General features: G+C 36.3%; 1 long non-coding RNA gene across 1 annotated transcript; it reads right to left on the reverse strand.

Annotated features, from left to right (window-relative positions):
- Positions 1-2,336: 2,336 nt before the first annotated feature.
- On the reverse strand, positions 2,337-3,730 carry LOC149261828 (uncharacterized). Its single transcript, XR_016248607.1, has 2 exons — positions 3,557-3,730; positions 2,337-2,892 (listed from the first exon to the last, which is right to left on the reverse strand). It is a non-coding gene; the product is annotated as an uncharacterized LOC149261828 (long non-coding RNA).
- Between the last annotated feature and the right edge of the window lie 7,616 nt (positions 3,731-11,346).

Genomic DNA, 11,346 nt, shown 5'->3' on the forward strand with positions numbered 1-11,346 from the left:
CCATAAAAGGGGGAATATATAAATTTACATTATAATAAAGTTGATTTAAATATAACTATAATAACACATATTTTTTAACTAATATATGTATTACATAATATTAGATTATAATAACATAATCCTATCCAAGTATATATCAGTTAAAATCATGTCATGATTTAGAAGGTGAGTAAATTATCAAATTGTATCGAATCAAGACAAAAGATCAATGCGAAGGAAAGTTCACATCATGATATGAATTTCAAAGTTATTTATTTGAAATCGGTTGATATTTATAAAATATTATTAAAGTATGTCGTCAGTCGCATGGCTTATTTATATTCATAATATTGAAGACCAAAATTTAAAATTTCTTTGATAGATACTCTCACTTAAGGTTTATTTGGAAAAATTAAAGTATTTAAAGACAATGAATAAAATTATAATGGCACCATAAAAACAAGTTCTATTCTTACATCCATTTTCAAATTTCCCTAAGATAGTCCACTGGCCCATAAGTCTAAGGTATTAAAGTTTAAAGTTTACCTGCCAAATTAAATTATTTACCTATTGGTAAATAGTTTTCCTGATTTCAAGGTTTACCCAAAATAAACATCATTTTGATATACCTAAGCTTATATTTTGTACGTTTATTATCTCCCAAGGTGGTGCCATAAAGTTTAGCATTCACGACGTAACATTTTATTAAATCTATTCAAGTGCAAACCCACCTCATATTTACACGAGTGCCATATTTTTTTTAATAATTTCATTGAATAATGTCGAAATATCTAATGTGAATTCATTCTCTGAATTTTAGAATAGGAAAAATTAAACTCACTCGTTAAATGAACTTAAGACTTTATTTTTTGGTTATAATTTAAGGAATTTACGAGGATTTATTGTGGGAATTAAATCAAGGAAACATTAGTTCACATAAAGAACAAGGGAGCCACTGCCGTGGCGGTAGTCCCTGTCGGGGTCTGTCCCAACAACAATACAAACGCTCGAGAATAAGCAAGTATACGCTGATGGAGCTAGATTGCTAAAGGCCTCTTGAACATGAAAATCATTTCGCATAGTTTATAAAAACACAACTCTATGTAGTTGTTTGTAAGGGATGACAAACACTCGGATATTTATATCTCGGATGGATATAAAAAGGGGTTTAAGACTGTCAAGGAGGCCATGACTGCTTAGGTACAGAAGGTGTACTTCGCATTAGCCTAGGCTGCTTTGTATCCAATTTTATACTAGGAATTATTTGGCTTGTGAACACCTTAGATTCTAGATTCTAGTTTCTAGTAATGACTCTTGATTAAGTTCAACTGGCTTTATGTCTATAACATCTGAAGTATGGCATCAGTATTGAGGGCATAGTTTTCGTGCAGAACTAGCTGCACATGGGGTTATAAACCAAATGCTTATGGGGGATTCGAACTTTCAAGAAAACGCCTGTACCAACCGTATAATGAATGAGAATCCAGAATCGTTGCAGACAATAATGAGTTCTGGGTAATGGGGATGTTACATATACCTGCGGTCCTTTTAATCTTGCAAGGCATCTAAGAATTCCAGCATTTCGGCTTGTCACTTGAATGGGCTTCTACCAGTTCATGTTTCTTGAAATACTTGCAGAACAAAAATGTTTTTATTCGCAAACAAACATAGTTCACAAATATGAGCGAGGACAAGGTTTTCACTGATACTTTTTCTTGCAGCCGATCAGGATAAAATACTGAAGACGGAGCATACATCGGTACGAACAACCCTATGGAAGCAGCTACAACAGTCCATTGCGTTAGCATCCAGCTTAGCTCCTGGTAGCTGCCTTCTGCGAAGAATTGATAGCCCATATACAATGGATACCCCATATACATTCCAATTATTTGTAAATTGTCTTAGAGCAATATGGATTTTGGCTCTTTCCTTGTCAATCACATGGCTTTAGCTTCATCACACCTAAGGCTCCCATATTCTTTAAGAGCACCATTAATGGCTTCTACCCTTTTATGTCAACAATGTGAGTAAATAACATTGAATAAGCATATGTCTCGAGCTTTAAATAAGTTTCTACTTTATAAATAAGCATATGTCTATAGCTTTAAATAGAAATCAAACTATACTTTGGACCTCATAAATAAGCATAAAGCATATGTCTATAGCTTTAAATAGAAAGCAAAATACAAAACACAAATTTGTTGTTGAACAAAATCAGTGCACCTTTTAGCACAATTGAATCAAATTTAATTTTACAATAATTTTTTTAAACAGAATTCGTATAGAAACTATTTAAGATATTCATAACTAATTATGTAGTGAATTTTGAAAGAACAATTTTCATGACGAAATTAATCTTAAAATTCACAAAATACTTTGAACTATCATATAGGAAAATTACATTTGATGCCTGCCCATGGTCAATCGCAATGAGGTTTTGCTCTGCCCAGCCTCCGCGATCGTGGAAGCTTAAGAGTGCCTGTTAGGTTGATTGACATACAGAAACAAGAAGAAACCAACTGCTTATGGAGAGTTCAAATGATGTTTTCTCTCGAAAGTCCCCCAGATCTCTGCAACTTCCTCAGCTGTGAGAATTAAAGAATTGAAATTTCTTATCCTCGACGGCGTTGACACGGTTGAAAATGAAGGGGTTGATTTCGGAGTCGAAGAAACCGACTTAATCTTGAACTCGAAGGAAGCTTCAGAGGATGATGCATTCTCCGAACCATGTGAGGGGCGGCCACTACCATTTCTTGAATTATTGTTCATAAAGGTGAGCAGATTTTCTTCATCGTATTCTGCATTTTCCAACAAATAAAGTATGTCGGCCGGAGACAAGGTTATGCGCTGGTGCTGCTCCTCTGAACTTGTCTCACTGCTCCGAGAAAGAATTGAAGGCCCTGGAAGAATCCCCTGGGAATCAAGCAGTCAGTAAACAAGGAGAACGGTAAGATTACACTAAATCTTGGGAATTATATCCCCAGAAATTTCTTTCTTTTCTTTCATGAGTTCTCTTTTTCAAAGAAAAGTAAAATTGCAAAGAATTTTCAAGCAGCCAGCACAAACAAAAATTTAGTACAATTTTGCGAGGGAAATTGGGGGTATTTCCCGAATTTTCAAATATTTTAAAGGAATTTGGATGATCAAGGAATTCTAATCTGCCCTGGTACCTATGATCTTCAGGAAATTTTGAAATAAAATATCTTCGGCAACAAAGAAGATTATTGAGAGAAATGTGAAATGAAGGAACAGATAGCTTTAATAAATTAGAGTACGTCATTCTCTGCAACACAGCAAATCTCTTACCTATTTGATTTACTGAACTGAGAAATTTCTTTGAGTATTATTTCAACAAAAACATAGGCTGCAGAGTTCAACTATGCTAAAGGAAACTGTAAGCAACTATGTTAGACTTTCCTAGAATTTTCTGTTGACGAAAAACATAGGCTGCAGAGTTCAACTATGCTAAGGAAAACTGTAAGCAACTATTGTAGACTTTCCTAAAAAATTTCGTTGACAAAAAGGCATGGCGAACTGGAGAAATTCATAGCAGAAAAAACACCGATTGGAAGCATACCTAGTTCAGATGCTGCCGATGAATTAGATTTGAAATTCAGGTCACTGAAGAAATTGTGCTGCAGATGATTCACATTTTGCTTTATTTCCGAACTTGCTCTTCCATTTTGGAAATTATTTGCTCTTTTGCTGTTCTGAGACTCTTTCTTGCCTAAAGTTATGACAGGCATCAAGTTCGAACGGCTCGAACTTTCTCCTCCAGTTTTCAAATACCTTGCACTGTTCTGGTTTGAATATGCACATGTCTTAGTCTTCTCATCACCGTTTTCAATATTAGAAACAGTTTTGGTTGAATCTTCTGTATTTGAAAACGAAGTTACAGTTAAACCACCTTCTTCTGAAGAATGATAACGGTGCAGTCTTCTTGATGATAACTTGTTTCCAGCCTCTGTTGCTCCCATTATAGTCTGTTGCTCCCATTATAGTCCCTGCCTGCCGGGGTCTGCCACAACAACAATACAAACGCTCGAGAATAAGAAAGTACACGCTGATGGAGCTAGATTGCTAAAGACCTCTTGAACATGAAAATCATTTCGCAGAGTTTATAAAAACACAACTCTATGTAGTTGTTTGCAAGGGATGACGAACACTCGGATATTTATATCTCGGATGGATATAAAAAGGGGTTTAAGCTAAGAGCTGCCAAATTACAATGTGACTCGGTATTTTGAAGCAAAACCTTCCACTCGCACCAAAGGCTTTATTCCATAAGAAGCTCCACAAGTAGTATTCATCACCAAAACTTATGCGTTGCCTCATCGCGTTGCCTCATCATGTCTATGACATATTGGTTCGCTTTCTTCGTCACGGGTTGTTGACCAGCAGATAGCTACTTGGCAATAATTCTAGAGAGTGAGGGCAGGTAAGCTACTTTGCCTCCACTCCCGCTTAGGCGGGTCACCTAGCTACAACGCATGTAACATATAAGAAGGCTAAGACTTTTCACTTGCACTGTTAGGTGGCTTTGGTTACCAGGACCAAACAGTTCTGTTGTGAATGATTTATATGCATTGCTGGGCCTGGCTTTCCAGTGATCATTAAGGTAGTGGAATAATTTGTACGGTACATTCAGGCACGCAACAATTGCTTCACAGATTTTGCAATTTATATTCATTTACTATATCTGAGCATGCTATGTAAATGAGTCTATTAAGCTTTATTATTAGCAGGACCAGCTGAGCCGCAAGTCCATGGGTTTTCTATAATGAAATATATACACAAAGTATATATATTCCCATTATCGCGATGGGCCAATATGAACAGACAACTTACTCCTGCATTTGCCTGAACACATGTCGAGCACTTTGTCTTCCAACGACAAAACAAAGGATTTGTTTATCTCTGGAAAAAGGAGCTCTAAATGCATGAGTGATCAACTATTCCACTTTCATGTGGCAACTAAATGTCTATATTCTTCTCAAATGCAATAACATGAATAACATGCCTGATACATTATTCCTGAACTGGGCTTTTTCTTCATTTGTGATAACAATGAAATAGAGTTACCAATGTATTTGGTGGTGAAATCCATCTCTTTGTCGATACTCACCTCTCGACGCTCTTCAGTTTTCACTGCCAGTGACCAAATTCAATTTCTCCATTAGTAAAGTATTTTTCTTATACTCCCTATAGAATTACTTTACCTATGTCTGTTTATTCTCAATATGATTATTTAGTGAGATTAATCGGGCATATTAAAAATGTAGTTCTTTCTACTTATACAGAAATGGTTTTGCAAGGAGCATTGCCATCGCGAGGGAGTCGGTGCCATTCATTCTGTGAAAAATGGTATTTCACTCATTTTGTTTTATCAGTTTATCCAAAATGACTACATAACCGTGGCTTTGGAAAGAAAACCAATAGATGGTATGGCTAATTAAAAGCTTTAAACCCAGCGATTATATACTCTGGGTCTACTCAATTGGCAGGAAATCAACTTAGGAAAAAAAAAAAATACAGAGCATGACTGTTAATTTACTAGACCTTCATTGAATAATTGAAAACTTTTGCCTTTAGGCCCATAAAGTATAAAAATATAACATGCAGAAATACAGAACCCACCTTGTTTCTGAAAACTAAAAAACATAAAAATAAATAAAGAAATATCGTTGAGGCTAGAGAACATGCCTCTCAATTACCCCTCAGTAAATAGAATGTGACAATGGCCATCAACTATTTGGCTTCTTTGTGGTCTGCTATTTATTCTTTACAAATAATAAATTAGTAAACACAGAGAACAAACCCTCTAATATTATGAGCAGACAATTATGATGCTAAGTAGGAATTGTCGTTATGCATGCATCAATTTAATCATAAAACAAATAGTTTGGTTTTAAAACTAAGTGGGAAAATCCTCTCAGGCGATAAGGCCAAATTCCATAAGAATGTCGACAAACTTATTGCAGAGCCAAGAAAAGAACTATTGAGTACATACAGAAAATGATATAGAGAAGGCAATGTTGTCAAAAACTCCTTTTAAAAACATGTCGAAACAATAGTGAATGTTGTATTAAAAAAAACCAAAGGAGCTGCCATATACATATAAACTTTACCATCAATATAGAAGTAAAATGGTCGAAAAACCTCTTGGATAATAAGTATACATGTCAACTGTCTAGATATTCAATTATACACTGAGAATAACAGAGGTTTTGCATAACTGAGTGTAAAGAAACCCCTTCGAGACGCAAGCCAATACTATCAATCGACTTGAAGCGTCATAGGTCCTGACATAAAACAACAATAAGATATCATGGAAATTTGCAAGTCTGAACAACCCTCGAATAAGTTATTAAACTCTAAATTGTTGGGACTACTGAAAATAGGTCGAAAGTAGCACCTGGAGGAAACAAGCACTTTGTATAAGCATGAGAGGCCCTTGAGAAGATTAGAAAACTCGCCCAAGAACCAGTCGGGAAATTTACCTGCAGAAAAATATTCACCACACTGGTGGAATCAATTAGTTTGTTCTAGGCATGCAACTAAAAAAACATTTGCTAGAGTTAATTTTGTAAACAAAAAGCCCCGCTTACTTATGTCGGACCTCTCGTCACCGTGTTGGTCTGCATGTAGCAAAGGGTGTCAGTGTACTGCAGTCACCCTCAACACAACCACCGAAGAATTTAACTGAAAAGAAGGTAGTGTGTTCGCTCATGGAGAGGCAAAGACCATACCTGGAATTAACAACAGAACTTGAGGGAGTTTGACTGTAAGATTCCCCAGAAAGCTTGTGCGGTTGATGGACCTGCAGTCACTGCCTTCAATTCCATTAAATGTCCAAGCAATAAACATGGAAGAACTTAAGGGTTGAACAAATTTCGGAATAGGAAAACTCACCGTGGTGTAGAGACTAAATGGCAGCCTCTAGTGTTGAACTCATAGTGAAGGAAAGTGTTTGAATACAAAACCTTAACGCAAGTTGCAGAGCTAACCTTCCATGTCAGAAATTGCACAATGATGCCGAGAGTAGCATCAGGAGGGTAGTTTCTCTAACCACCCTCTCTTGTGAGTCACTGATTTCAGCACGACGCATAGGATCCCTTGATTGGGCATCATACTACTTACAAGGAGCTTGACAGTTGTACGCACGAAGAGTATAAAAATATAACATGCAGAAATACAGAACCCACCTTGTTTCTAAAAACTAAAAAACATAAAAATAAATAAAGAAATATCGTTGAGGCTAGAGAACATGCCTCTCAATTACCCCTCAGTAAATAGAATGTGACAATGGCCATCAACTGTTTGGCTTCTTTGTGGTCTGCTATTTATTCTTTACAAATAATAAATTAGTGATTTTGCAGTAGGTGCAACATTTTAGACATAACAACTTCCCCTTATAAGCTGATTTAAGGTCTTACCCAATTAGTTGAAAGCTTTGGTTGCAGGTAACTATGCGTGGAGTACGCGTTCAGTGAAAATAGAAAAAGAAACGCGGGTTTAGTGAAAATAGAAAAGGAAACGACGTGTTCATCAAACTCTGAAAATATAACCACGCGTTTAGTGAAAAATAGAAAAAGAAACCACGCATTTAGTGAAAAATAGAAAAAGAAACCACGTGTTTATTTAGTGATCTACCATACTATAGAGCAATTAAGCACTCTGACCGAGTCAAGGCCAGATCACTGATAGTATGCGTGCATTCATCTTTCGAATGGAAAAGCCATAATCCGCATACCCTATTTGGTTGAATCATAAGGTCACACCCTGCCCGTAGCAATAAGGTTACACCCTTGCCGCATAAGGTCACACCCGCCTGATCAACTACAAGAATTGTTCTGTCCAGTCCACATTCGAGTTTCCAGCTAGTGAAAAATTTCTGTGAAAATCCTTGATAATTTTGGCCTTTTCGACCTCCAAATTTGCAGATAATTTCTCTTCGGAGCCAAAGTTCTCCGTGGCAAGAAATCTCACAGATTTTCCTTGCTCAAACGAGTCTAATACGAAACTTTTATCATTCGAGTAAATGGAAGAAGAATTTGAATTCACGGAAGAATTCAAATCCGCTACAGCCTCGAGAATAGAACAAGCTTTAGACACTGAAGCCGGAATAGTGAAAGTTGTCATTTCCATAGAATTCAGGGAGGGATTCGCAGCCTCAAAGAGTGCCTGGCTGTCTAGCACAAATTGTTCCCCCGACCTCCTTTGAGACTGCAACCGCGGAAACTTCGTTGAGATCCCTTCGGACTTCACATTAACATCTCCACTACTTTGATCACTCTGCTTCTCAACGTGCTCCCAACGGTGACCCATATGTCTTTGCTTTCTCTACTCTTGGTTTCCATTTCATTCGACGGCTTCCTTCTGTGGTTTCTGGATTTCACTGCCTCTGCCTCTGAAATTTCATCAGAAGCAAAAGCTTTCTTCAAAGTCAGCGCTGCTCTACAGGAAAGCAATTGATCGCGTATTGTATTGTTGCAATTTCCGCTGATGTCCTTCAAAGCCGATCTCTTCTCCTTCTTCACTGTCTCAATTCCATCCGAGATCTGCAAGGGAAGAATACATAATACCAGACATTCAGCTCCAAATATTTCCCGTTCCCTATTTTTCCCTTCAAACTGTTTATTTTCCTTTAAAAAACACATGAATCCCCGAATCCCCCTTATTTTCTACAAAAAGATGAAGCATTCTAACGAAATAAGAGGATTCTCAGTGTCAGTATGCGTAAAAACGGGATCATTTTGCACCTGTGCAGGGGAAATCTTCTTCTCGGTACTCTGTGATTTTGAACTCTCAGCTTGCAAAGGCTCATTTCTGGTCTCCACGTCGCCGGGTTTGTTAGGCGTTTCATCGTTCAAAGGCCTCCGAAACGGCAACTGCTTAGCTTTTCTGGAGGAGCTTCGGCTCAAGGCCTGTGGCAAACCAGGTTCGCTTGAAATCTGCAGTGCGAGGGATCGATGTTGAACTACTCTCCCAAGCTGCTGGTAGCTGCCTTCTGTGGAGAATTGATAGCCCGAGCTGCTGGTAGCTGCCTTCTGCGGAGAATTGATAGCCCGAGCGAGAGACATCTGGCACTGGCTACATGCAAGGCGCTCATGCAGGGCACAGATAAGAACATGCAGGAAAGGAAAATAGGCACCCTGAACATAAAACTTACGGTAAAATATTTTGTCCCCACTGAAATAACATCGGGGCACGTGAAGCGTGTAATAAGACCTTCAATTCGCAACTTTGGTTATAAATTTCTTACACCAAAATTTGCAGAGATAAACTTTGGTTAAACTTTGATAGTGCACAAATTTTTTTGGTCAAATAACCGGTTAATGCATGGTCAACGCCCTATCGAACACTATAGTCCCTGCATTGCCGGAGGCAGGGACTAATAAGGTATGTGAATGGTTATGTTCCCAAAAGATATTAATAAAAGGTAAAGAAAATATGCTTATTGAAGTTTATTTATGAGCTATTATCTAATTATCGACTAATTTTCACTTGCATAATGTAGGGTTGTGAATTATGAGTGGATTAAGGAACAAGGGAATTGATCTCAAATATGGGAAAAATTAATTCAATGTAGGATTAAGTACAATGCTAAAAATTAATTCAATGAAGGATTAAGTACAATGCTATTTTAAGGATGAAACCATTAGCCTCTACCACGTCTAAGGGAAAGACTAATATTTTAAGCCAAAACGCTTTCAAAAATATTTTTATTTTCCTTCTAATTATGTAGACAGTTACATAAAAAAAAATGAGTTTTTTTTTTTTTTCTAAGGCCCCCTAAACTCATTCAGGAGGGAGGATGGTACGCTTGTTTTGAAGCCATAATGTATATGTTGCATTGCCATGCTTCATTATAATTATGATACTTTAATTTATGTTATCATGATCCATTTTATTTTTTCTTTTTATGTGTTATTGTTTATTTTATATTTGTATTATTGGTAAATATTAAAGATTATTGATTTGGCATGATCATACAGTGATTATTTCATATATAAGTTGGTTTAATTTTTCTTTAATATATATCATTTAAAGGGTTTAAATCATATTTGAGTGACATGGTGCAGGTAGGAATCACATTGATACATGATATTTATGATTCCCTTTCACATTTAATTTTAATACTAATACTTATCAGTTGTCTTTCATTTCATTTTTCTTATTTATTTTACTTTGTTGTTCTTTTAATTTATCTTATTTTACTGACATACATGACTGATTAAGAATTATATATTCCATTTCTAACGAATATATTCGATATAGATCATGATGCATATTTGAAATTTTTATTTTTAGTTATTAATGATTTACTTATTTAATAAGTTTCATATATTGTAAGCCTCACCGCCTACATTTTCTTAAAACATTATTTTATCTATAATGTGTCGAAATCTATATGTTTTGCATAGAAATTTTCATTAGATTATATTGTCTTCAAGGAATATCCCCTTTATTGGAGAGGGCCAATCTCCAACCTAAAGTGGGAGGATTGTTATCCTCATTTAATGTCTTCGTAAATTTTTCTTTATCACTGGAACAATTTGAGAACCAACACCATAGATAGGCTTTATGTTGTTACCTTATTTTTCATGGCAATAAATCCTCGAACAAAGGTGGTATCTACAATGGACTTCTAGTTACTCTGGATGGTAACACTCCATATTATTCTTTGTTTATGAACTTCCAAGATAAATACCACTTTTTCAAATGTTTCTATTTTTCTGTGCTTAGGCACAGTCCCAATGAAAAATCTTCTAGATTTATTGTAATAATAATCCCCTGTTCATAACTTCATCACTTAAATCCCTATGTAGTAGGTTCATACCTGACTTTTTGGGCACCAAAGTAATAGAAGAAAGAGGATTCATGATTAATGATGGATTTTTGTATCAGGTTGGTCCCGAAGTACTTTCCAGATATTTTTTTTCTTTTAAGAATGATTCAAGGGAAGGATCTAACTATTTTCCCTTCCTAGCCTCATCTTCCAATTTCTCCAATTATGCTTGTCGCTCCCTTTAGGCATTAGCATATTTCTCCTTATTTTTGGCTTTGGCTTGGGTCTGCCTTTCTTTTTTCTCTTTTGGCTTCAACTTAAATCCATTTCTTTCCTAAGGATTTATCCTTTATCTTCTCCTCTTCTTCTTTAGCCTTTCGAATTGCATCAATATCTGAAGAGTGATTTTATGTTTCCTTCTCTCTTTGTCCTTCTATGGAGTATGAGGCATGTGATATATCGACTTCCTCCCTTTCCTCCATTCTCTTCCTTGTCTCCTCATAAATCAAGACACATTGAAACATTGAGTCGTCAGGAAGGGATTCATGTTAATATACTTGTGAAAGCTTCTTTGA

Source organism: Pinus tabuliformis, chromosome 6 (assembly GCF_031772625.1).
Source record: "Pinus tabuliformis cultivar Carrire ecotype Pingquan chromosome 6, CPIR1, whole genome shotgun sequence".
Lineage (NCBI taxonomy): Eukaryota > Viridiplantae > Streptophyta > Pinopsida > Pinales > Pinaceae > Pinus > Pinus tabuliformis.